The sequence below is a fragment of the Ascaphus truei genome, chromosome 1 (genome assembly GCF_040206685.1).
Source record: "Ascaphus truei isolate aAscTru1 chromosome 1, aAscTru1.hap1, whole genome shotgun sequence".
Lineage (NCBI taxonomy): Eukaryota > Metazoa > Chordata > Amphibia > Anura > Ascaphidae > Ascaphus > Ascaphus truei.
The window spans coordinates 98587528-98613467 of NC_134483.1; the positions used below are offsets into that span (position 1 = coordinate 98587528).

The following is a 25940-nucleotide window of genomic DNA, read 5'->3' on the forward strand; positions in this document are numbered from 1 at the left end:
AAATTCCTTTTTAATTAATCCTTTTCTTTCAGAAACGTGATAAAGATGCCTTCTTTTTGGTAATAATGAACTTTTGAAAAATGCATGCAATTCATGTTCTAAGTGTCTTTTTGCTTATTTGTATAATATTGTATTGAGGTAATTTTATATACAATATACACAAACAAAATGGTGCATTTAACAAAGTTAAAAGTATGCAAAGAAGAAAATAAGCAAAATAACAAATAGGACACCAGCACTCCTGTTGATGATAAAGGACAGTAAATAAAGTGAACGGTGCAGTAGGGATAAGGGCGAGACAGACACAAAAAGGAAATGGCATACACAAGACCCAGAAGAGCCAGTGGTCCTGTAAATAGCCCCTTACATAACAACATTCAGGGCATCAAGCAGTAAGCGGCGGAAAGGAACTTCTCGCCCGTTTCCCGCCCAAAAAGCCTATCCCTATTCAGTAAGGGGCGAGTAAGTGTCGAGAATCAAAAAAACCTCCAGTCTTGTTGACAGTTTTTTTTTCCCGCCAGTGGCAAGGTGAGAAGGCACTTTCCGCCTAAAATAGACACATTTTCCGCAACGCTGTATTCTAGTAGTGGCGAGTAGCTTAGCGCCGCTATTCGCCACTCTAGAATGGCGTTTTTATGCCGAATCCAGCACGGCAAAAAAAGTTGGCAAGTTGATGATGAGAGGCTACTGATGAGCGGTGGATCGGCACTTAGAAAATATTCCGGACTTTTTCCTGGCTGGGATTGATGCCGGGGTCTCCAGAGCTGATACCATTAATACCAGCACCGGAGCCCCCCAGCATGCATCCGAGGCAGGAAAAATGCATTTAAAGGCCACTTCATTACCTTAGCGGCTTACCGCTAAGGCAATGAAGGGGTTAAACAGCCGTGCCAGGTTTAATGTGGGTAGCGGGGGTGGGTGAAGGGGGTATTTGGCCCTTGTTGTTTGTTTAGGGCTTGCGGGGGGCTTGCGGGTGCGCTTAACCCCTTCACGACCGTAGCAGTTAATACCGCTACGGTCATGAAGGGGTTAAACTCTCCCGCTACCCATCCGCAAGCCATAAACAAACCACCATTGGGGCTAATACCCCCTTCACCCACCCCCGCTACCCACAATAAAAAGAAAACACACACAACAGCCCCACACTAACTAAAGAAATATATATATATATATAAAAATAAATATATATATATATATATATATATATATATACTGTATATATATATATATATATATATATATATATATATATATTACACCAACAACACCTATACCCCCCTAACATACAGTATAGTAATGGGCACAATGACTATTATCCACAAATTGATAATAGTGCATGTGTCCATTTAAAATACATACAGAACAATAAATACATTAAATACATATAGCACTCACCCATGTCCAGCTGCCACGATGAAGGCCATCCTCATCTTCATCCTGCCCATGCCCCATCCGCTTCTGCAAAACAGACACAAGAATAAAAACATCCAATGTAATGTCCCCTAACCCCTTAATCACAGTAGCAGATAATAACCGCTACAGTCATTAAGGGGTAAACCCACCATCACCCACATACCCTCCCCCACTACACCCTCACCCCATGAGGCCTAACCACCCTCACCCACTACCCACAAGGGAGGCCTACCACATACCCTTGGGGCCAATACCCCCTCCCCCCACCCCAACACATACAGTACAATAATGTGCCAAATAACTATTATCCACATAGGGATAATACATTATTTGGCCATTATTAAACACATTAACTAGCATAGTAAAATAAAGAAAATTCTACTGTCCTCATCAATAAGAAGGCCCCGTCGCCAGCATCATCCTTGTGGTCTGTTGCCAAAATAATACATAGCCAATACATTGCAATGACATTCACATATCAATGAACCCCTTAGTCACCTTCTCGGATACTAACCGCAAAGGTAATTAAGGGGTTAAGCCATCCTGGCCACATACCCACCCTTCACACATTCCTTTGTACAGTGGCTTCATCATGAAAAAATAAAATAAAAAAGAAAAGAAACAATATATATATATATATATATATATATATATATATATATATATATATGATAAAAAATCACTGGCACTCCAATAGAAATTCAATAATGAATAGGTGCATGTCCCATATAAATAATAAAAGTATACATTACCGCACAGCAGCAAAAAGGGAGACAGCACTCAGGTGAATGAAAATAAATGTATTAAATACAGCACATAACTCCAATGTTTCGATCCCACAGGGGGATCGAAACGTTGGAGTTATGTGCTGTATTTAATACATTTATTTTCATTCACCTGAGTGCTGTCTCCCTTTTTGCTGCTATGCGGTAATGTATACTTTTATATATATATATATATATATATATATATATATATATATATATATATATATATATATATATATTGTTTTATTTTAATTTTATTTTGGATGCTATTTTAATTGTTTTGGGATGTAATTAATGTATGCTAATTGATTGATGGTGACTTTATTGTATTACATTGTATAGTTCTTTTGATGTAATGCTATTTTATTTGGAATCTTGTATTGTTAACATTGATTTGCAGCGTCTACATGTAGCTTACATTTTATGCAGCATGTATACAATGTAAGTGCAATGTTTTAAGTGGCATTTGAGGCTTTGGATTGGCATTTGATGCTTTAGATTGGATGATTACATTTGATTTGTTTAGGAAATTGCATTGTATTTCATTGAGGATGTTATGGATAATGGTATTTTTATTGGAGCATGTTTTTGTTAACCCTGACACATTTATTTGTATATTGGTTCATCATGTGTGTATATATATATATATATATATATATATATATATATATATATATATATATATATATATATATATGTGTGTATGTATGTATGTATGTATAGGAAGGACCTCCGGCGAAGAAAGAAGACCAGGGCGTGGCCGAAGACGGGAAGAAGACCCCGGAAGAAGATAGAAGAAACAAGAATACAGATGAAGATAGATTAGAAGTAGAAGATCCCTGGATTGTCGTGTTTTATTATTTTAATGTTTATTATTTTCTAGTTTATTATTTTATGGGTTCCTGTTCATGGATTAGTTCGTGAGTAAGCTGTTCAACGGGAGTCGGTGAGTGGGTCAAGTAATGGTAAGTGAACTAAAGAAATGTATTTAATGTAACTGTGTTTTTTGTTGCTTTTTACATGTGTTGTTTTTTTTTATTGTACATCATTTCTTGCCACTGTACTGTATGTATGTATGCATGTATGCTTAGAGAGATATATACATACAGGGTAAGAAATGATAGTGTTTTAAAAGCTTGCTTTGCACTATTTTAAATGATTGTGGCTATGCTGCTATGCATAGATGTGTGTTGAATGTATTTTATAATTAGATAGATGTAATTTTTGGGCTTCTATGCTGTACTTTAGGTCATGGTTAGGCTTGCTTTTGTATATTGTAATTTTTGGTGTCCTATTTTGTATGATGGTACCTTGTTCTCTTTAACGGTTGCTATAGTTAATTGTGTAATTGGTATGGATGCTATTTTAATTGTTTTGGGATGTAATTAATGTATTCTAATTGATTGATGGTGACTTTATTGGATTACATTGTATTGTTCTTTTGATGTAATGCTATTTTATTTGGAATCTTGTATTGTTAACATTGATTTGCAGCATCTACATATAGCTTACATTTTATGCAGCATGTATACAATGTAAATGCAATGTTTTAAGTGGCATTTGAGGCTTTGGATTGGCATTTGATGCTTTAGATTGGATGATTACATTTGATTTGTTTAGGAAATTGCATTGTATTTCATTGAGGATGTTATGGATAAGTGGTATTTTTATTGGAGCATGTTTTTGTTAACCCTGACACATTTATTTGTATATTGGTTCATCATGTGTGTGTATATATATATATATGTATGTGTATATATATATATATATTTTTTTTTGTTTGTTTCTTTTATTATTATTTTTTCCATGATGAAGCCACTGTACAAAGGAATGTGTGAAGGGTGGGTATGTGGCCAGGATGGCTTAACCCCTTAATTACCTTTGCGGTTAGTATCCGAGAAGGTGATTAAGGGGTTCATTGATATGTGAATGTCATTGCAATGTATTGGCTATGTATTATTTTGGCAACGGACCACAAGGATGATGCTGGCGACGGGGCCTTCTTATTGATGAGGTCAGTAGAATTTTCTTTATTTTACTATGCTAGTTAATGTGTTTAATAATGGCCAAATAATGTATTATCCCTATGTGGATAATAGTTATTTGGCACATTATTGTACTGTATGTGTTGGGGTGGGGGGAGGGGGTATTGGCCCCAAGGGTATGTGGTAGGCCTCCCTTGTGGGTAGTGGGTGAGTGTGGTTAGGCCTCATGGGGTGGGGGGGTAGTGGGGGAGGGTATGTGACTTTAGCGGTTAATAACCACTATGGTGATTAAGGGGTTAGGGGACATTACATTGGATGTTTTTATTCTTGTGTCTGTTTTGCAGAAGTGGATGGGGCTTTAGCAGGATAAAGATGAGGATGGCCTTCATCGTGGCAGCTGGACATGGGTGAGTGCTATATGTATTTAATGCATTTATTGTTGTTTATATATTTTAAATGGACAACTGCACTATTATCCATTTGTGGATAATAGTAATGTTGCCCATTACTGTATTGTATGTTGTGTATTGCAATGTTTATTGGGGGCAATTGTCCCAATAAATATATGTAGCCAGGTCCCCCTTAGGTGTCAGCACCCCCCTCACATTGGAGCGTGATCCCGGGTACCGCCGAGTCCCAGGGCGGCCCCGTGAGCCAATCGCAGGGGTGAGGGCGGTCAAGCTCCAGCTCGGGGGTTGCCGGGGACGTGTGTGGCCGGTTGCTAAGGCCGCGAGCGCGTCACCGGGTTCCCGGCGCTCCCGGAGCCGGGCTGTGAGGGCGCCGCCATTGCCCCTTAGCATTAGCTCGCGCATGCGCAGTGGTTGCGCAAGTGCAGGAAGTACCTCAGAGGTAGTGAGAGAGTTACGGCAGTATCAGGGAGATCGCGCGTGCGCAGAAGAGAGCCAGAAAAGCCCATGAAGCACTAGCCTATTAAGGAAGGATCTAGGCAGGGACTACAGATCCCAGGAGCCTCTGCGTGCCCCACGTGATGCCAGGGAGCCAATAGGGCTTAGGATCTCCAGGCAGGCAAGTGGATACAATTCGCGCGCTGAGCCCACGCTAGTCAGTCAGAGCCAGGAGCAGCCCTGGGAAGGAGGTAGGGTACAGGAATCAGGGACTCCCTGTACTAGGCCTGCACCCCCAGGGCCCGAGATAGCTCTGAGTACCCCATTAGAGTGAGTGTTGCCAGGGACAGCCCTAGGTTAGGGACCCAGTCACTTACGTTAGGCAGTTGGAGTCAGTGAGCTGTGAGAGAAGGAAGGGTGCGGGGAGCGAGCGCAGCTCCTGCACCCAGATAGGTACCCACACCCCAGGTAGGCCCCAACTCCCCACCAGGTCAGTGGGTAATTGACCAGGGATGGCCCAAGATAGGGACGCTGCCCTTAGTTTAAGTGTGTGCTGTCTTGTCAGGGTCACGGCTGTCAGTGCCGTGAGTTCTGACAGGCAGACACAGTGTTGTGTAGCACGTTGGCTGCACACATCCAGTGGCTCACAGCTTGTTGCTGCAGGCGCTGGGATCAGTTAAGTAATAGTCAGGACTAGGAAGAGTTAGGGGAGTAGGGCAGGTTATTAACCCCTGTAGGCCCCTAGGAGTTTCCCCCTAAGCCATCAAGGTTGCTGTGCTGTAGGGACGGCCTATAATACAGTATTGTCCATATAGTTATAGGAGTCAATTAGGGACTCAGCGGGCGCTGCCTCTGTGCATTGAGGTGGGCGCAGTTCATCGTTGTGGCTGCAGCAGTCCTCCGGGTGGGATCGTCCTGGAGGTGGTTCCGGTGTCTTCGGTCGCCGGATCCTTTGTGAAGCCAGTTGGAGATCTGAGCACGGGAGTGCTCGGGCAGGTACTATTAAGTAAACAAGTGCACCAACGTTCCATTAGTTTAATAGTGACTGCGCAGTCACCCCCGTTCTCTCCAAGAGTGCGGGACATTGGGTGGGGGTTAATGGACACTGGGTGGGATTACCTGGTGTTGGGGAAGCGTCCTGCGCGACGCAGTAAGTGTCTCCTCTAGAGAGGGACACAGGTTATTATGGTATTGCATGGTTATTATGGTATATGTTGTCTTGCATGTTAGTAAAGTCACTAGGTATTATACATCACTGTGTATTGGTTATTTGTATGTGTCCTGCGAGGAACCACTCCCCCTATGGTGGGAGCCATCGCAGGTGGAGGCGCTGCACCGAGTAAGTGGTTACTCATAATATCATAGTTGCCCCAGGTTCCCCATGGCGGAAGCTCAGCCCTCCTGTGAGCCAACAGGTAACGCACCACACACCTGGTAACAACATATGTTTCTCCGCACCCACAGAATAATCTGCGATTGGGGGGGGAAAACTCGTTACACATACTATTATGCGTTAACCCCTTCATTGCCTTAGTGGCTATCCGCTATGGTAATGAAGCAGCATTAATGTATTTTAATAATATTGTGCGGGAGCAGGGGGTCCCCTGAGCTGAACCACATTGATTTGTGGCTCAGAGACCCCGAGTTACAGGCCCCGATTTGGGGCATCGGTTACAGTGTCGACGCCATATTTATTGCGGGCACGTAGTGTATGGGACGCTATAAACATGGCGGCGACACTGCCCACCCGATCACACATACCGGGGCCTGTAACTCGGGAAGCAGGGAGTCCCTGGTCCACAAAGCAATGCGGTTCAGCTCAGGGGACCCCCTGCTCACTGTACAGTATTATTAAAAATATATTCATGCTGCTTCGTTACCATAGCAGATAGCCGCAAAGGTAAGGAACGAGTGTTTATTGAGATGTGTGTTTTATTCATAGTGTAGATGTGCAGAGGGACTCTGGAGCTGAAGCGCTTTGGTTTTAGGTCCGGGGACCCCCTGCTTCCCGAGATACAGGCCCCTGTATGGGGTGTCGATATCCCTCTGCTTTCTTTACATTCCGCGGTCACGTGATCGGGACCCTTAAATGCAGAGGGATACCGGCACCTCATAAAGGGGCCTGTATCTCGGGAAGCAGGGGGTCCCCGGACCTTAAACCAATGCGGTTCAGCTCCGGAGACCCCCTGCACATGTTCACTATGAATAAAAAGGGTTTATAAAATAATTTATAATATGCCAATGTTTGCGCAGAGAGAACGGTGGATCTCTTTCTGCTCTAGACATATCTCGACAGGGGACGGCTTCTCGGCAGCTTCTCTACAGGCAGCCGTCTCGCCACCGGTTACTAGCCATTTTATCAAATGGTGGTGGCGCATTCATTCGCCAGGGATTCGGCCCTTACAGCATACAGCGCGTTTAACACGCCAAAAACATGGCTAATTGCAAAACTGGCTAATGCATTTTTTCGCTGCTTACTGCATAGACCCCTCAGTATCAATAGATGAAATAGTGAATATTAGTGTAACTAGAAGCATGGAACTAAGAGCATCCACTAGTGGTGAATGATATGATGTCTTAATTAATAAAGCAATTTTAATAGTAAAGTAACAATAAAATATAGGGTATTAAAAAACTCCCCGTTCATAGTGGGTTTCAAATATGAAGCACTACTTAATAGTAGAGCCAATACCCCTGGAGGGGGTAATGACCGGGCTGGGTAACCCAACAAAAATAGAAATTGAGCCTACTAGGAGGAAGGGAGCTTCTAAAACAACTGCTCCCTCCCACGACCATGTTACAATTGTTCGCTATATTAATAGTGACACATACACTCAAAATGAGCATGTATGAGTGTAAAGTGACACAAACACTGTAGGTATATCACTGGGGAGGTGCTAGTGTAACAATAGGCTCATTGGAGTCCATCAGCCTCTCAGCCGCCCAATGGCAGAAAATAAGCAGTTCCATCTTTGTTTTGGGATATGAACTGAGCTATGAACTTGGGATATGAACTGAGCTATGAACTGGGGCTGGAAAGTAAACAGAAAGATACATATATGTTTAGAGGTGTGTTCAATGTAGCATTTCTATTATTTCAATCTTTCATTTAATCTTTTTAAAAGCTTATTCATGTTGTTTTCAGGTTGAGCCGTATAAACAAATAGTTTTGAGATATACTTTCTAATACACTGGATATAAGGTTGTTGCAACAGAGGAGCAGCACACAGCCAAAAGGGAGTCAGGGTCCAGATAAAGAGAAAAATATCCTTTATTATTAAAAAAAGACATGCTGAAAGGAAGTAAAAAAAACCTCCTGCGCGTTTTGTACACCTCCTTGATAAAGCACCAGGTGTTCAAAACACGCAGCATGCCTTTTTAATTAATAAAGGACATTTTTCTATTTATTTGGATCTGGACTACCTTTTGGCTGTGCACTGCTTTTCTGTTGCAACTACCTTGGATCTTGTTATTAGCAGCTGTCACGGCTCCATACAGATTCATGAAGTGGGTGAGTGATAAGAATATTCAGAGGAAGAGACTGTGAGTACACGTTATCTTATTGAAGAATTGCGAGATATTCCCAATGAGAATTGGGGTGTTGTGGAGTTGTTCACACACCCTTGCCTTCAGGGAATATTTGACTGGTTGCTAATATCTGCAAGCTGCTCACTGAAAAGCAGGATTCACTCATGACCTTGTCAGGGTCATATGACCTTGTCACCCACTTCTTCATTGAAGGCTGTCTATATTTACTTATACTTATTGAATATTGGTCTGGTACTTGAGCAGCCATAATCTCTGTATGTTGAAAAATACAGTGGATATACCTGATGGATTTACTAACCATGTGTATATTCAGCAGGCAATTCAAAGGTTTAGAGCTGAATACCCAATTATGCTGGGAATGGTTCTATCTTTAGGTAAGAAACAGGGCAATACATCCACTGAGTAAATTAAACATCTTGGAAAAGGAAAATAAAAACATAAGCATCATACTCAGTGTTGCCTCTGACCATAAAGTGAAACTCTTTTCCATCCTCCCCCTACAAAAAAAAACCGATTAATATATCACTTATCACTAAAAAAAATCAGTGTATTTTTAATAAACTGTTGTAAAATCTCTCTTCTTTCTACACATACATTTTCAAATACTGAGTTGCAAAGAATACACTGGGGCCTAGTCAACATACTGCAATAGTGGCATTAACATGCTAAAATGGGCTATTTTCACAAATTCGTTTTTCACTATATTCATTAAGCATTTCATGCATGAGAAAACAAGTTTGTTTTGACACAATTTGGTTCCGGCTGTGCAATTCCATGCAACCTAGATTTTTTTTTAATGCAAATGAGGCCAATACAGAAAATTACATATTTTCAGACTGTTTAATAAACGGTGAGATTGCATTTCACTCAAAAAGTCATGGCCTAAAACATCACCTTTCTCCAGCAGGCGTACTAGGGCTGTTGCTGGAGAGGGGAGGAGAGAGAGGCAGAAAAGTAACAGACGATGCATACATAATTCTAAATGAACACGGTGAAAACAGCAGATTTTTATATCACGTGCCAGTGCATGTTGTTTTCGGACAATTTGGCATTGGCAATATCACCATTTAATGAATAGGCCCCACAGCATCAAAGCCCAGGATGGAGTGAATAGCGGGCCTGGGACTGTGAAAGCACATACAGTAGGACAGAACTACTGTACTTGTTAAATATCGCCTTGGGATTATGAGCCCAATGAATCAAGAAGGCTTCTTTTATACGTTGAGAATGGATTACTGTCTGACTTGAATGAGTGCTTACACGCCATAACCACATTGGTATACTGACTTTGCAGAATCTACAGATATAGGTTGTTGTTGTTTTTTTGCCAAGGCATTAGCCTTGATAACATGGAAATAACAGTTTTATACATCTCAGGTATTCAGGATGCACAAGAGAATTTCAGGCACTGCAAAAATGACAATCTCACTCTGGGTCATCCGACCTTGTATTGTTAATATCTCATACTTTTTTGTTAATTAATGAAAACTTTTCTCATGCATCAAGCTAATAGCCAATTAGAACTATGTTGTAGCTCCCCAGAGAAAATGTGTTAACATAACTAAGGCTGCCATCAGAAGGAATTATGTTTTTATACAATGCAATTATTCCTTTGAAATTATTTTTCAATGTAATTGATTGTGGTCAAAATTTCCATTGTGTTGTAGTAATTAAATCCAATTTGAAAAACATGATGTTATACTTGCTGAATGCTATCGGCATGGAAAATGAGCTTACTGGTAAGATTCCTGCAGATACATCCAATCAAATTGATTTTGTCATAACAACGCAATATTAAAAAAAAAACATTACACATTGTTTTTCAGAATCTCTTTAAGGCAACTCATATACATTTTCAATACTGTTTTGATATTATGTATTATTTACGTTCTGCAAAGTACTGTATTCAGCTTCATTAAACACAAAAGACTGACATGCAGTTTCACATAGCAGTACATATCTTTTATAGGAGACAACAAATGAAAGCACGCAGGCTGGTAACACAGTTTCTACCTTTTTCACTAGTGGTTTCATTGTCAGGTTTTGAGGATATCCCTGCTTCAGCACAGGTGGTTGAATGAGTCTCTGCTTCAGCAAAGTTGACTGAGCCTCTGATTGAACCACCGTGCTGAAGCTGGGATATCCTGAAAACCTGACCTGTTTGGGGGAGGGGAGCTTGCGGGTGAGTTGTGGGTTGAGTTAACCCCTTCATTACCTTAGCGGTTAATAACACTAAGGTAATGAAAGGGTTAACCCCTCCCGCTGCTCACCCGGTAAGTATAAACACCCACCAAGGGCTAAATGCCACCTTCCCCCATCCCGCTACCCACGTTTGCCCATTATAAATAAAACATTAGTCAGCATAAAGTAAATAAAACTTCTACTTACTCCAGAGCATCCTCATCACCACCCTCCAAATCCTTGTCCTCTGTGGGCAGCAACAGTACAATAAAAAATACAATCTAATGGTCACTAACCCCGTAATCACCTTAGAGATTAGTAACCAGTATAGTAATTAAGGGGTTAACCTTCCTCCCCCACAACCCACCCGAGAGGGCTAACCACCCACCCCGGGGTCACTATCCCCACACTAAAGCCATTGATTGGCACAGTGGTACATCATGCCCATAAATATGGGCATGATAAGCTACTATGTCAGTCAATGAGCAACCAAAAAAAAATCAACAGGCCCAATAATACACAACAATAACAGAAATACCCAAGCACCTAAACACCACAAGAATAAAAGAACTAAAAAGCCTAAACAACAGAACAATTAAAGAAATTAAACCTGTAACCAATCCTAAAATGTAATAAAAACAGGCCCTACAACTACATAACAATTTAGTCAAAACAATCAACAGAAATAGAAAAAATAACACTTAATTAAAAACAAGCATTTGCCAAAAAATGCATTGCCTGTCACTGTATTTATCTATACCCTAATGTGACACATATAAATACATTAGCAATCAATGGACAATCAAAAACATAAAAAGAAACAAATACAATAAAAAAAACCTGAATAATAAAAATGAAATACATTCAATATTTTTCTTACGTTTAGAAATCTTCACCCTCCGAATCTCAGCATATCAGGAAGCTCTCGACCCGCGACGTCATCTTCCGCAATCCGCCGCAAACCTCCACAATCATCAGCATCACGTAAAAAAAATCTTCTTTCTTCCATCTTCTTTCATCTTCTTCCATCTTCTTCTTCTTGCATTATTTTCTTCTTTTCTTACTCTTTTTTACTTGTAATCCAATAAACCTCATGTTAAATCCAAAATGGATGTTGACTCGTCGGCATCTTAATCTAAAATGAGACTGAACAGGCCTTATATAAGGCCTGTGATGTCACATTTTATGGTCAGTTGGTGCAGGTCCAATCCGCTGGGATGCTGTAACATGTGACCGGCTTTTAAAAAAAATGTATGGATGTGACGTCATCTCCGAGAGAGGTACTTCAGATCCTTAAAACCACATGGCTGACATCACATGGCACATTCAGCCAATGGTATTGAAGACAATCCCATTGTTTCCTGTACCATGTGATATGTTCCATTTATTAAAAGGATGTTATATCACTATAAGGGATTATGTCACATCCTTTTAATAAATGGAACATATCACATGGTACAGGAACAATGGGATTGTCTTCAATCCCAGTGGCTGTAGTATCATGTGATGTCAGCCATGTGGTTTTAAGGATGTGACGTACCTCCCTGGAGATCACGTCACATCCTTAAAAAAAATGTAAAAGCCGGTCACGTTACAGCATCCAATAGGATTTGACCTGTACCATCTGTTCATAAAATGTGACATCACGGGCTTTATATAAGGCCAGCTCCGTCTAATTTTAGCTTAAGATGCCGATGAGTCAGCATCCATTTTGGATTTAACATGGGTTTACATGGATTACAAAGAAAGAAGATTGAAGGTGGAAGAAAAGAAGATAGAAGAAATAATTTTTTTTACCTGACCACTAAGGATGTCTGAGGATGGCTTCTTTTGTCGAGAGCTTCCTGATACGCTGAGATTCGGAGGGTGAAGACTTCTAAAGGTAAGAAAAATATTGAATGTATGTAATTTTTATTTTTCAGGTTTTATATTATAGTTTTTCCTTTTTATTGTTTTTGATTGCCCATTGACTGTTAATGTATTTATCTGTGCCCCTTTAGGGTATAGATAAATACAGTGATACACAATGCATTTTTTGACAAATGCTTGTTTTTAATTAATTGTAATGTTTTCTGTTTCTGTTTATTGTTTTGAGCTAATTGTTATGTAGTTGTAGGGCTTTTTTTAATTACATTTTCGGATTGTTTAGGAGTGTAATTTAATTGTTCTGTTTGTTAAGGATTAGATGTCTTTTATTGGTCTTGTGGTTAGGTGTTTGATTAATTTAATAATTCTGTTGTTTTGGTGTTAGCTTAATTTTATCCTTTTGCTGTTTTGGCATTTGATTAATTTTATTGATGTGTTTAGGCTTTTTAGTTATTTTATTCTTTTGGTGTTTAGGTGCTTGGGTATTTATTTTATTTTATATTTATTTTGTTTGGTCCTGTTGATTTTTTTTAGGTTACCCATTGACTGCTATAGTGGCTTATCGATGTACCACTGTGCCAATCAATGGATAGAGGATGGGGATAGTGGCCCCGGGGTGGATGGTTATGCCTCCTGGGTGGGTAGCAGGAGAGGGGAGTTTACCCCTTAATTATTATAGCGGTTATTAACCTCTAAGGTGATTAAGGGGTTAAGGACCATTAGAATGTATATTTTATTGTTCTGTTCCCGCCAATGGAGGACATAGATACGGAGGGTGATTATCAGGATGTCCTTCATCCTAGCAGGGGTAAGTGCAAGTTTTATTTACTTTATTTATTCTGGCTAATGTTTTATTTAGAATGGGCAAATGAGCTATTATCCGTATCTGGATAATAGTATTTTTGCCTATTACTGTACTGTATGTGTTGAGGGGGATTGTTGGGGGTAGAAGAGGTGGGTATCAGGGTTGTTGTGTTTTTTTATGTTTACTGGGGTAGAGGGATTGGGTGAAGGGGGTAGTTGCCCCAAGGGTGGGTGTTTAGGCCTATCAGGTGGGTAGCGGGACTGGTTAACCCCTTTATTACCATAGCGTTTCCCACTGCTATGGTAGTAAAGGGGTTAATTCCTCCTGCAACCTTCCAGGCAGGCCTAAACACCCACCCTTGGGCTATTACCCTTTTTATCCACCTCCTCCATCCACCCCCTCCATCCACCCCCTTTGCCCCCAATAAAAAGGATATTCAAGTTTAACCCCTTCATTGCCTTAGAGGCTATCCGCTAAGGTAATTAAGCTGTTTTTAATTTAATTTTAATACTAGTGTGATTGAGCAGGGGGTCTCCGGAGCAGAACCGCATTGATTTCATGTCTGGGGACCCCCTGCTTCCCGAGATAGAGGCCCAGTTACGGGGTGCCGGTATCCCCATGCAAATGTTTAAATGTCCCACGTCACGTCACGTTTAAACGCATAGTTGATACTGGCACCCCATATCTGGGCCTGTATGTCGGGAAGCAGGGAGTCCCCAGATCTGAAATCAACTCGGTTTTGGTCCAGTGACCCCTGCTCACATACATCAGTATAATTTATTTTAGAAAAACTGTGCGATCGCTTGTGAGATATGTGCAGGGAGAGGCCTCTCTATCTGTGCAGCTCTATATGCAGCTGGGCCAGATCGAATGGGGGAGAACTTTGAGTGAAGCTGAGATCTCATCGCTGCTGTCCTGTACGGTTTGGGCATTTTCCTATCGCATGGTTTGAGAGGGCTTCAGATTCTTTATGAATACTGGGATAACTCAACTTACAACCTGTTCGATAGGAACATGCCAAACCGTATGAGATAGCAGCAAACTTGTCAAGACTACAGGCAGTCCTCGGTTATCCGACACAATGCGTTACTCAAAATGGCGTTGGATAGCGAAACGTCTTAAAGCGAAACACGTTTTCACATAGGAACACAGTTTAAATGAAAGGTTCCGTTCCTGAAGGCATTTTTAACACTAAAATACACCAAATATTTTATGCAGACAATAAGATATGCAGCACACACATAAATTATATAGTGTATATACTGTATTATATATAATATAAACATAAAATATTATAATATAATATATATTATATAGTATAATAGTATATTATATATATTATATATACATAAACAACTTTGCAAAGTGTTGTAAGAGCGTTGGATAAGCCGTTTTGGCATTGTAAAAATGAACATAGGTATGCATTTCATAGCGTTGGATAAGCCATTCGTTTTAAATCGAAGCGTTGTATAACGAGGACTGACTGTACTAGAAAAGGCCACTACTACTAGACTGTAGCAAGAGCTTCCCTCTCCACTTCTCTCCCCCTTCCCCTCCTATATTTATATTGTAACAGTGTATCTTCAAATAACATAATGTTCAACCATGTTTTCTCGCGTAGCTTTACACTTTCAGTGCCAAGGGTTTCTGCCACTTCCAGAGTAAACAAATGTTAAAGCTTGTGCTCTACATTTGTACAAGTATGATTTCTGTGAGCAATTTGGTTTGTATACTATAAATTGTTTTTTTTCTCTGCAATAATGACGTTTTTCATTGGTATCTGTCCCAGGTGCCTTGCATATCAAGCGACAAAAATATGATGTCAGAAATATAAAAAATATACAAAAATTTACTTTTTTTCATAATATTGTCCCACATATCTCTAAAAATGCATTTCTTTAATTGAAATAAATACTAAATATTGTCACCCTGTGTCCCCTTATTACACTGATACTATACAGTATATGTATAGTTTTACATGTTTTTTTTTTTGTTTTTTTTATACCAATACAGCCCCCAAATTCACAAGACGTGCAGCTGTCTGCATTTTTCCAGACATAATGTAAAAGGTTCATTCCATCATTATCCATCATATAAATTTTCAGGAAGTACAGTACATACCCCCCAAAAAAATCAAACATGGGCGGCATGTCTTTCCCCAAAAATGTCTTCCCAGAGATCTTTGTTCACAACAATGTAAATGTATGACTAGAAATATCAACGCTGAATGCAAAAGTGCACACCATCATTGGAATGCCCCGCCCCCCCATGAAAGTATATATTTTCTGAAATCATATGCTCCAAACAATTTAAATATGTGTTACATGTTTTTAGCCATAAAATGTCTATCTGAGAATCATTATGAAAACTGTACCTTTATTTAAAATTAATAAATAATTTCCATCAAAATGTTTCATACAGTACCATCTAAGTGCAATAAGGGAAAGGACTAGCCTGATATCAGATATGTATAGGTTTACATACTGTTTTGCCAAATACAGGCCCCAAATTAGTAAGACTGTGTAAGGCTCTTCAAACCTGGGTTTTTAGTGGCTAAATGCACACTCTGCTCACCACCACTGACAAAGCGAAACTACCCTCTAGCATAAAAATGCCCCAAAGATAGTATAAATTTTCTGAGAGTATACACCACAGGGTATTTAGACATGGATAATGTGTTTCCACACAAAATATTTATCTATAGACATCTTTGTTCAAACTAGTGGTCTTGATATTTTTTTCTCATCAATGTACACTCATTTCAGATGTTGACATACCTGGCAAGACAAAAAACCTATAGCATACAAGTATTCCCACTGAATTATCTATATATAATAAAATTGAAATTTGTGAGTCTGGTGCTAGATGCAGTGAATCTGATTGATCCTCAGCCTCTGGCCAATCAGATTGGTGGCTCTATAACGTCACCCAACTGCCACTCTCTTCTCCTCACCCGCAGCTCACCTTCCCCCTCGGCCTCACCCAACACACACACACACATACACACACACACACTCCTCTTCACCCAGCTCACCTCCCCTCCGGCTCCCCCCCATGACCCCGCCAGCTCACCTCCCCCCAGGGAATCCACCAGATTAACCCGAGCCCCGGCCAGCAGCAGCATGCGGGTAGTGTCGCCGCCAACACAGCTCCGCGCAGGGGGGGGGGACTGCCGCCGCCTCCAGCCGCCTCTCCCACACCACATCTTAAGCGCCATGGGACAGGCAGTGGGCTGGGCATCCCCCGGAAGGACCCTCCTCCTCCTGCTGTCCCTGGTAAGATGGCGGCACCCAGCGGACAGGCAGTGGGCAGGCAGCCTCCGGAAGGACCCCCTTCCTCCTGCAGCTGCCTCCATTAAGATGGGGGCGCCGAGTGGACAGGCAGCCTGTGTATGTCACTTATCAGGTCTCCGGCGGTTTGTGGCGATGCATTGCCATGGCAACGTGACATCAAATGACTCCGTGGGGTCATATAACATCACATTGCCATAGAAACACGACATCACATGACATAGTGACATCAGAAAACACCGGAGTAAAGGTAAGGGGGTGGGGGGAGGGCGCGTGCAGGGGGGGAAAAGCAGGCAGGAGGGCGGAACCAAAAATGTTTGCGCACCCCTGACCTAAGGGACTAATGGACTGTTCACATTATTGCAATATCATTTTTAAACTGTGATTTCTAGGTCAGTGTTGGTGTGTTCAATCCATGTAGTACTGTATATCAAAAGGTGACATTTAAATGGGCATTGACTCCATATGCATATATGGTTATGTAGAAAATTCTGATCCTTTTCTCAAACTTTGCAATGCAGTATGTAATATGGATAGCCGCATTTTGTCTGGATGAGCCACATTAAACACCATAAAGAAATCACATTTCGTCTACATTTACAATATGTAACACTGAATACATTTTCATTTTGCTTTATAAATGTTTTTACATGAAAAAATGGTGGTGGCTTCCAAAGCAGCATTAAAGTCCTTACAGTAACTCAACAGCAATACACACAGACACAACCTATATTTTCTGAAAGCAGACATATAGTGGAATATTCAAACAAGTTACTTTAAATTTTGATATAAAGGTAACTATATTGATAGTCCCTTTCGATAACAGATACAATTTAAATTTAGTGTTACTGTATGCTTCTACAGTAGCTTGTGGGTGTATTTTGATGCTACCTGCCAGGCACAATTTTAGTCTTGCAAATATGGTGGTTATGTTAAATGATACGCGATACTACCAAAGTCAATCAAGGCTCACTCTATATTTGTGGGAATAAACATGTGCTGAAATACATTGTATATGCAACATGAGTTTTAAAGTTTATTTTCACAAACACCTCAGGAACAATTCTACTTCAACAAATGTAGAAGTACTCATGATTGACGGGGACTTTACTCTCTATCAATTAATGGTACCCATACATTCTTATAAATACATTCTTATAATTAAAATAGTGTCCTTGTCACCCTCAACACCAAAGTAATCTAAATATTACAGTACGCATACTAACTACTCATCATCGCAAAGAGTAATGAAGGAGTAACTCCGCCATCAGTACATACTGTAGCATGCTTAGTGCAGTGTGAAAAGTGGATGAGCACTACTTCTGATAATCAGAAATATGGGTTTTCTTAGGTAACCCACCAAAATGTAACTATTGATTGAATCTTCTCTTTAATAATAATATTGGAAGTGCCCTAATAATATTATCATGACCTTTGTGAAAAGTGAGTATAGGGCCACAGCCCTATTTTGTGCAATAGGAACGGGTACACTCCATGATCATCACTTGTAATTATCATGGGAATGGGATTATTGAAATAACCTCTGATATAAAAATGATGTAGAACCCCCTCTTTATTTGGGGGTTTGAGTGACCACACACATTGAAGATCAACAAAATAAATGTAAACGTATTTATATAAGAAACAAACAATGGTGTTTAATAGAATACTAGTATTGTATTCCTCCCCCCCCAAAAAAACATGATGGTGCATATCTTTCCAAAGTACATCCCACTCAAAAGCCACAGGGGGACAAACAAAATGAAAGGGAGGGAAGGAGGAGGTATTCTCAGTTTATAATGTTGTAGCCAGGTCCTCCGGTACCACCCCTTCTTACCCTGGGGCTAGTGGGAGCTGCCGGGGCGGCAGCGGCGCCAGGGACTCCCGGGGGTATTGTCTTCTGCGCCGCCTCGTTATGCGCGATTCGTGCATGCGTAGTAGCCCAGTAGTAGCGGTGGCCCCAACAGATAGAGTTGCGCATGCGCAGTGATACAGGAGAGGCGGCCATTTTAGATAGGAGCATCCCCAGCGGTGGCCATTACCAGGGAAGGCTCTGTGTGGGACTACAAGTCCCATGAGCCTCAAGGGGAGAGGAGGTGCATAGTGCAGGGGGTCAGGGACCCTCTGCATAGGCCAGGATATTCCCCTAGGCCCCAGCGCAGGCCCTGAGTCACCACCAGCTTGTGGTACTGCAGGCAACAGCCTAGATAGGGACTTTACCATTTACTGATAGTAGCAGTCAGGGACACAGCATCTTCCTGAGCTACAAGGTGATCTGTAGTTTGGGATCAGACTGCATTGTCTAGTCAAGACTCGTGAGAGACCTCCCTGACAGTGAGGAACTACTCGTGAGAGACGACGCTGGATCTGCGGATCCTTTTCGAAGTACCAGCGACCGGGTGCTGGAGCGCCCGGCAGGTATTATTATAAAGTGCACCAACACCGGTACCTACAGACGCTGATCCCGCCTTGGGAGGTGGATTTCTTGGGGACACTAAAGGTTAAGTGACCACGGGTCTGGTCCAGTACATTGGACATGTTGGGGGGTGCACACAGTGGTGGGGAAGCGACACTTGCACAGTGGGTGCACTCTGAACAACTGGTATACAGCTATATCATTCTTATATGTGTATATGTCATTCAAGCTTATAACTGCCATATAAGTGTGTATGTTCGCTAATGTTATTTCATTCATATGTGTTATTAGGCCCAATATATATATATATATATATATATATATATATATATATATATATATATATATATATATGTATATATATATATATATATATATATATATATATATATATACATGTAGAGGTATCAGTACCGTGTTAGCCGAGCTTCAATAATCAAAAAATAAATAGATGATACCGTTCTGTGGCTAACGAAATGCTTTTATTCGAAAGCTTGCACAAATAAAAGCATTTCGTTAGCCACAGAACGGTATCATCTATTTATTTTTTGATTATATATATATATATATATATATATATATATATACAAACTGTTACATATACTTGTGGTTTGTTATTATTGTTCTTGTCCAGGGGAATCTCACATCTAGGGGATCCTGGGCAAGTGGAGGCGCTGCCATTTACTATTGTTGCCCCAGGCTCCCAGTTAGCGGAGGCTCAGATCTCGGTGAGCCAGCAGGTATATACAGCATCAGTAGCCTGTCTAGTCAGCAGGAAAGAGGGTTACAATGTATTTTCTTTCTTTCTTTGTTTTACATTGAAATAACTCAGATCACTTTTAGTGATATGAGTTAATTCACCTCACCAGCACTTCCAATAAGGCCGATTTATAGCCCTGTCATGTGCAGCAGGGCAAGCAGTGCAGGATATACAATGTGCACTATAAAGGCCTCCGTGGTGTCAGTTCATGATATACAATGCACTGAAGGGGTTAACTATAAAATATGTTAGTGATAATGACAAGAAAATTATTTACAAACATACAAAGCATTGCCTGTCCACTAAAGTCTATTAAGGTTAATGCAGGTACATAACGTTACCTTAGTTAAGTCATAGTTAAGCTTGACGTCACTTCCATCCAGACTCTGAAATAAGCCTTTGACAGAGTCTGGATGGGTGTAACCACACTCAGGCATCATTAAACCAACACAGGGCTATTTCCTTCTCCCCTCCTCACTTTCTACTCTAGAGATAAAGATGTTTTTCAGGGTCTGAGCAACGTTATGCTACAGTGATGTGACATTAAGTCTATGGTCATGACATTTAGTTTGGACATGTTTTTGCATGTAATTAGCTGGTGGATACAATGTTAATTCAGGAAACATAATGTTAATTCTTGTTTTAAGTAAAGTCATATAATAAGCCCTGATTTAACAGAGCTTTGTGACGCTATCCCTAAATGAGGAAAGAATGCTGCTTCAATTGTAAAGTGCCTTTAAGATAATCCAAATGTCACCACAAAGTTTATTTATCAGCATTTTCCAATTAAAATATTGATATTTACACACAGCAAAATGTGATTAGTATTAAACTGAAAAACGAATGAAATACCCTTTCCTTCTGGATAGAGCAGACAGAACTGTAACGTTAGAGCAAATACCCTTTTACTCTAAGTATGCTCAAACACATCAATAAAATCCAAGTTGGAAAGGTCATGTAAGTTCAAGCGTATAATAAAATGATATCCATTATTCATTTATTATAAACGATGGATATTTTCGTCTGGATGATTCATTTCAAATCACAGTTTATAGAAATGAGTAAAGCACCAGGAATGTTACAGTTGGCATTTCTGCATTTTACAGTTTCACTTGTACCAGCCTTTTATTTAAACATTACCTTATAAAAAGTGGGTTGCTCATACTAAAATGGGATGAAGTTCATTTGAATTCTTTACAGATGTGGGTTTTTTTTTTTAAGACCAAACTAATAGTTTCATTGCAATAACCACTAGGTGGCACACAGTAACCATATTTATTTCACCCTTCTTTTACAAAACCTCCCATTCATCGAGTAAATAAAGAGCTACATTATTAATTTATACCATTGCATCCACTCTACACCTAATATTTGTTTAGCCAGCTGTTTCCTCCAATCCTCCTTTAACGCCACTGATTGAAGCCTTAAGTACATTCAGACTTTTATTTTTTTTATACCAGAGAACATTTTGTTGCTTACAAATTACAAGCTACCTTTTCAAGTGAGACTGTATGTTACAGTAAGTGTGGAGTCAGAATGTCTAATAATTCCTCAGGAGTAACAGAAGATCACTGTAATCCATAGATGGCATTTTTTAAAATAGCATTTCAGTATTTGTGAAATGTAACTGGCAGCAAAAACGTTGCAGTATATTCAAGATGTAGTATCTGAAAAAAGTGAAATCATTAATTATCTTTACATTTCATCCAGAGTCTGAACAAAAATGAAGAATATTCATTATATTCATCACCAATATCTTTCCATATATTAATGTTGCCTTATCATAATTTGCATATATCTATCATGTTGTAGTCTGAAGACTACAAATATCAGTAGCAATGCTGTAGGCAGAAGTATGAATATGCTAATTCACTGTAATTTTGTATAGGACCTATGTAAAACTATGCATATATTTAGCGTTGTATCTATTTTTTGCATTCCAGTATAATATTTCAAAACCGTTCAAAAATGTGTTCTGTGGCTTTTTCCAATGTGTAATTTGGTATTAAACATCAAGTAAACAAAATTTCAAAGATAAAAAAACAAATTGCTGGTTAAACAAAATTCAAAAGACAATCTCAAAATCACTTTAAAGGGATTATTTTGTAATATTTACTTTTTTTTATAGAAAACTTTTATATCTTAATATGTGTAACATCACAATTATCAAAAGATCAACGGTTCAACATTAGCAATATTGCATCATTTTATCTTTAACCCTTTTGTTATTATTGTCCTTAAAACTCAATATCATTCACAGAAATGTATTCCATTTTTCTCATGGTAATTTGATAAAATGCTGTGAGTAAAGATATATAACATGTCGTCAAATTGGTTTCTCAGATATAAAAAGATATAATGATTTAATATCCCATTATCATCTTTGCATTATTGTGTGCTCTCTTTGTACGGACTTCCTAATACATTTCCATGATTTTCTTCAGGGTTCATTCTGCACATCATTCCCCAACATCAGCGCCTTTTACAGTACTCAGTCCTGTTTAGACCTGAAACAGTGGATTGCCTTTTTCCTTCTTTTCTCCTCCCTCAGTCCACATTACTTGTTACAGTATACTTAAAAACTTTCCTCAAACTGGTTTCGTTAAACCAGGGGCGGCCAACTCCTGTCCTCAAGGGCCACCAACAGGTCAGGTTTTAAGGATATCCCTGTTTCAACACAGGTGGCGCAGTCATTGACTGAGTTGAATCAGTTGACTGAGCCATTGATTAAGCCACCAGTGCTGAAGCAGGGATATCCTTAAAATTTGACCAGTTGGTGGCCCTTGAGCCTTAAACCATATACTTTTTTTTATTCTGTACATTTTATCCTTTTTTTATACCCATTTTTCCTATTATTTAAAATGGCATACAGCTTCTAACCAATTGGTACTCCCATTGACAATAACAATCATATTGTTGGATGATATAGAAAGGCCGACAAAAATCAATAAAGGTTAAAACAACAAAGAATAAAGCAATACATAATAAAGATTTCACGGTATGCAGAACTATTCAATACATAAATATACTGTCAAATTACTAAAAGTAATTTAGTGAGCTGCCAATAATAGATCTTCTGATGCCCATCATCCCGCTTCATGTGATATCCTCCAGCCGTGAGTAACAAAAAATCTCATTTGTGTAAGAGGCCTCCAGTGTTAGGTGTTAATGTAGGTAACAGGATAATTTTGCGGTTACAATATATAATCAGCATGCTGGCATTATAAATACATGTGTAATGGAAGTACTTGAGGTATTTTATTAATAGAGAGCGATGGTTTGGTCCTATACCTATGATAATGGTCATTAATATCCTTTTGTGAGAGAGTTAGTTTTTGTTTTTCACAAATATGAAACTTTGATTTAATAATTCCTATTGGTACTGATGAACTCACAATAATGCACATAGTACAATTTTTTTTAAAGTAAGATATGCCACGCCATAAAGAGTACCTTACATATGTCTTGTGTTACAGTACATGTTGTTCCTAAGTTTACTGTAGTATGGTTTAAATTCTCTGCAAACTTTACTAAGAAAATAAATACTGCAGTTTTCTGTCTCATTGGATCAATATTCTTGTACACTTTCAAAATTAATTTTGTCTTGTTTTTTTTTTCAAGTAGTCCTCGCTTCCTGTGCCAAAAATACACTCAAAGGTCTGTTTGACTTCATGACATCATATTGGAACATGTACAGACACACTTTCCACACTGAAAATTCCCATATGTATTGGCCCCACTGTGTATTATTTCAGTGACACAGGAATGTACATTCATGCAACCAACATCTAATCTGAGAAGAGCTGCATTTAGAAAAGGAATTGTATCAGGTCCAACCACAGCAAACAGTTAGGTGTTTGATCTCTGGGCAATTATACATTGGTATTTACTAAAGATACAGAACGCTAAGCAATTAGAAATAATAGATCAGTTAGTACATAGCATTATTTATTGCTCTAAAATATGTTCATCTTACATCATACTTTGCAACAAGTTGTTTTAATATTTTAGTATATCTCACTCAATTTAAAATGTTCATGATTGCCAGAAACATTCATTACATCTATTCCTGGAAATTAACATATTACACTAAATAATAATACTGAGAATTTCTACATATTTCTAGCATTTTAAAGTTGTCATTTTTTTCTTATATTAAAAGGTATTAATACTCTGCAGAGGATCGCCCAGGTTAAAATGTTGACTGTGTTATATCAGCTCCCACTGGAACAAGGAAGCATCTTTGCTAATATACTTTTTTTTGCTGTTCTAAAGGTTTATAAAGCATTGAGTGAGCAATGAGATCCTAAGCTGAAGTTGTTGCTGGGGGACAATAATGGTGTTTAGCATAGTAAAATAATATAGTAATTGAGGATGCAAATAAATATGTCTATAGATATTATCCCTGTCTAATTGTGTAATGGATTCAGTGTGTATACCTACATTCCTTCATAGAAATGCAAGCAAAAAGTTACAGCACAACAATTGCCAATTGTTTAAAGAGAGCAAAATAAATCTAACTTATGCATCTAATTATCTAAGAAAAATAATATTGGCATGAGTTAAGACTGGGTTATGCTCAGTACTGCTTAATGTTGAAAGGCATTCATGTTCATTCTGAAGGACTCCGTGAATTAACTGCAGTATTACAAAATACATTTTTAAACCCCATAAACACACACAGTACAAGGGCTATATATTTTAACTTCATTCTTAATTATGTCATTGACAAGGTAACTGGTAACAAAATGAGGGCCTTACAGTGACTTATAAAACTACACATTCGGTCCAACTCTGTCCTACACTCACTTTTTCAACAGGTAAAACATCTGCCAATCTCTAATGGCTGTGACACAGCCAGGAAAGTAATATTACCTCTGCATTTCAAAGATGAGAAATGTAATACAGGTCAAATGTATCACGTAGCTTTACACCTGTTGTAACAATACCAATAATTTAACAACTGAACATCTATCTGTGATATCTTAACACAGTTGCTACTCTTTCTGCATACAATTGACATTTAACGTATTTGATTCAAATCTATGCACCTAATTCCACTGATCTACTTGACATAGTTAAATAGCGTTCAAAATAAAATGATAAAACATGAAAATTTGTAAAAAGTTGTAAGTGTTGTCTATACCATTCCCGGGGTGTTCTCTGCTGCTGGTGGAAGGAGGGAAAATAAAGTATCTTTTTTCACAGAACAGATGCTCACCTTGTTAAGTTGTCTCTATGTCCAGAATGTGTCTTTGCGGCTGTCTGGATGGCAGAGGTCCTGATCTTGGGAAATGAGAGCCACTTTCTCATCGGGAGGAAAGGGAAAGTAACACGTCATAAACTAAATACGCCTCCAAGATCTGTTAATTACAGCCCAGCATTCAGTTTCTCCAGGTTAGAACTCTCCAAACTAGCTCCCCACTCCCTGCACGGTGCTGAGGACAGCAACACGGTGTGTCCTTCTCAATCCGCTGCTAACACAACCAACCTCCAGCAGAAGTTCCACAGCTTCGTTGTCCCAAGCGGTACCCCAAAGTAGCAAAGTTCTACTTCTTCTGGGATATGCCACATCCCCTTAGTCCTGCATACCTTCTCTTTGCACAATGAAACCCACAAAGATGCCAGCTTCAGGGTGATTCAGTATGTAGTTTGCAGACCCTGGAGATACAGTATAACAATATTAATATGAATGCAATGAGGGCACATTGCCTTTTTTTTGTTTCAACAATGCACCACAGGCTCACAGTACTGTATAACCCGAATGAATATATAGTGTGTAGAGGGTTTGGGTGACATGGGAGTGGGAGGGGTTGGGATTTGGGAATACATATTCACCACGGGACAAAATTAGAAGCAGATGGGAACACACAGGGAACCAGAAGACGAGGATGGCTGAGGACAGCAGCAGCCACCAAACCCTACAGAACAAGCTAGCATTATACCACAGCAGAGCATATTGGGGCCATTGATGGCTGGTCTCAGGAAAACAGTTTTCTTGGATAGGAAATAGCTTCATATTTCAATAACAGAGCTACTTTTGATGAAGTGAAGCCTGTGCAC

At 39.5% G+C, this 25940-nt stretch overlaps 1 protein-coding gene across 2 annotated transcripts in view; it reads right to left on the reverse strand.

Moving 5' to 3' along the window:
• Nucleotides 1-25608, reverse strand: part of HAPLN1 (hyaluronan and proteoglycan link protein 1) — an 84102-nt gene extending 58494 nt beyond the window's left edge. The window contains exons 1-2 of one of the 2 annotated variants that reach the window (XM_075592592.1): nt 25099-25608; nt 21371-21544 (exon numbers count right to left, since the gene is read on the reverse strand). The gene's annotated coding sequence lies outside the window, so the exon portion shown is untranslated. The remainder of the gene's footprint in view (nt 1-21370; nt 21545-25098) is intronic. The other variant, XM_075592582.1, reaches the window with a different exon arrangement.
• Between the last annotated feature and the right edge of the window lie 332 nt (nt 25609-25940).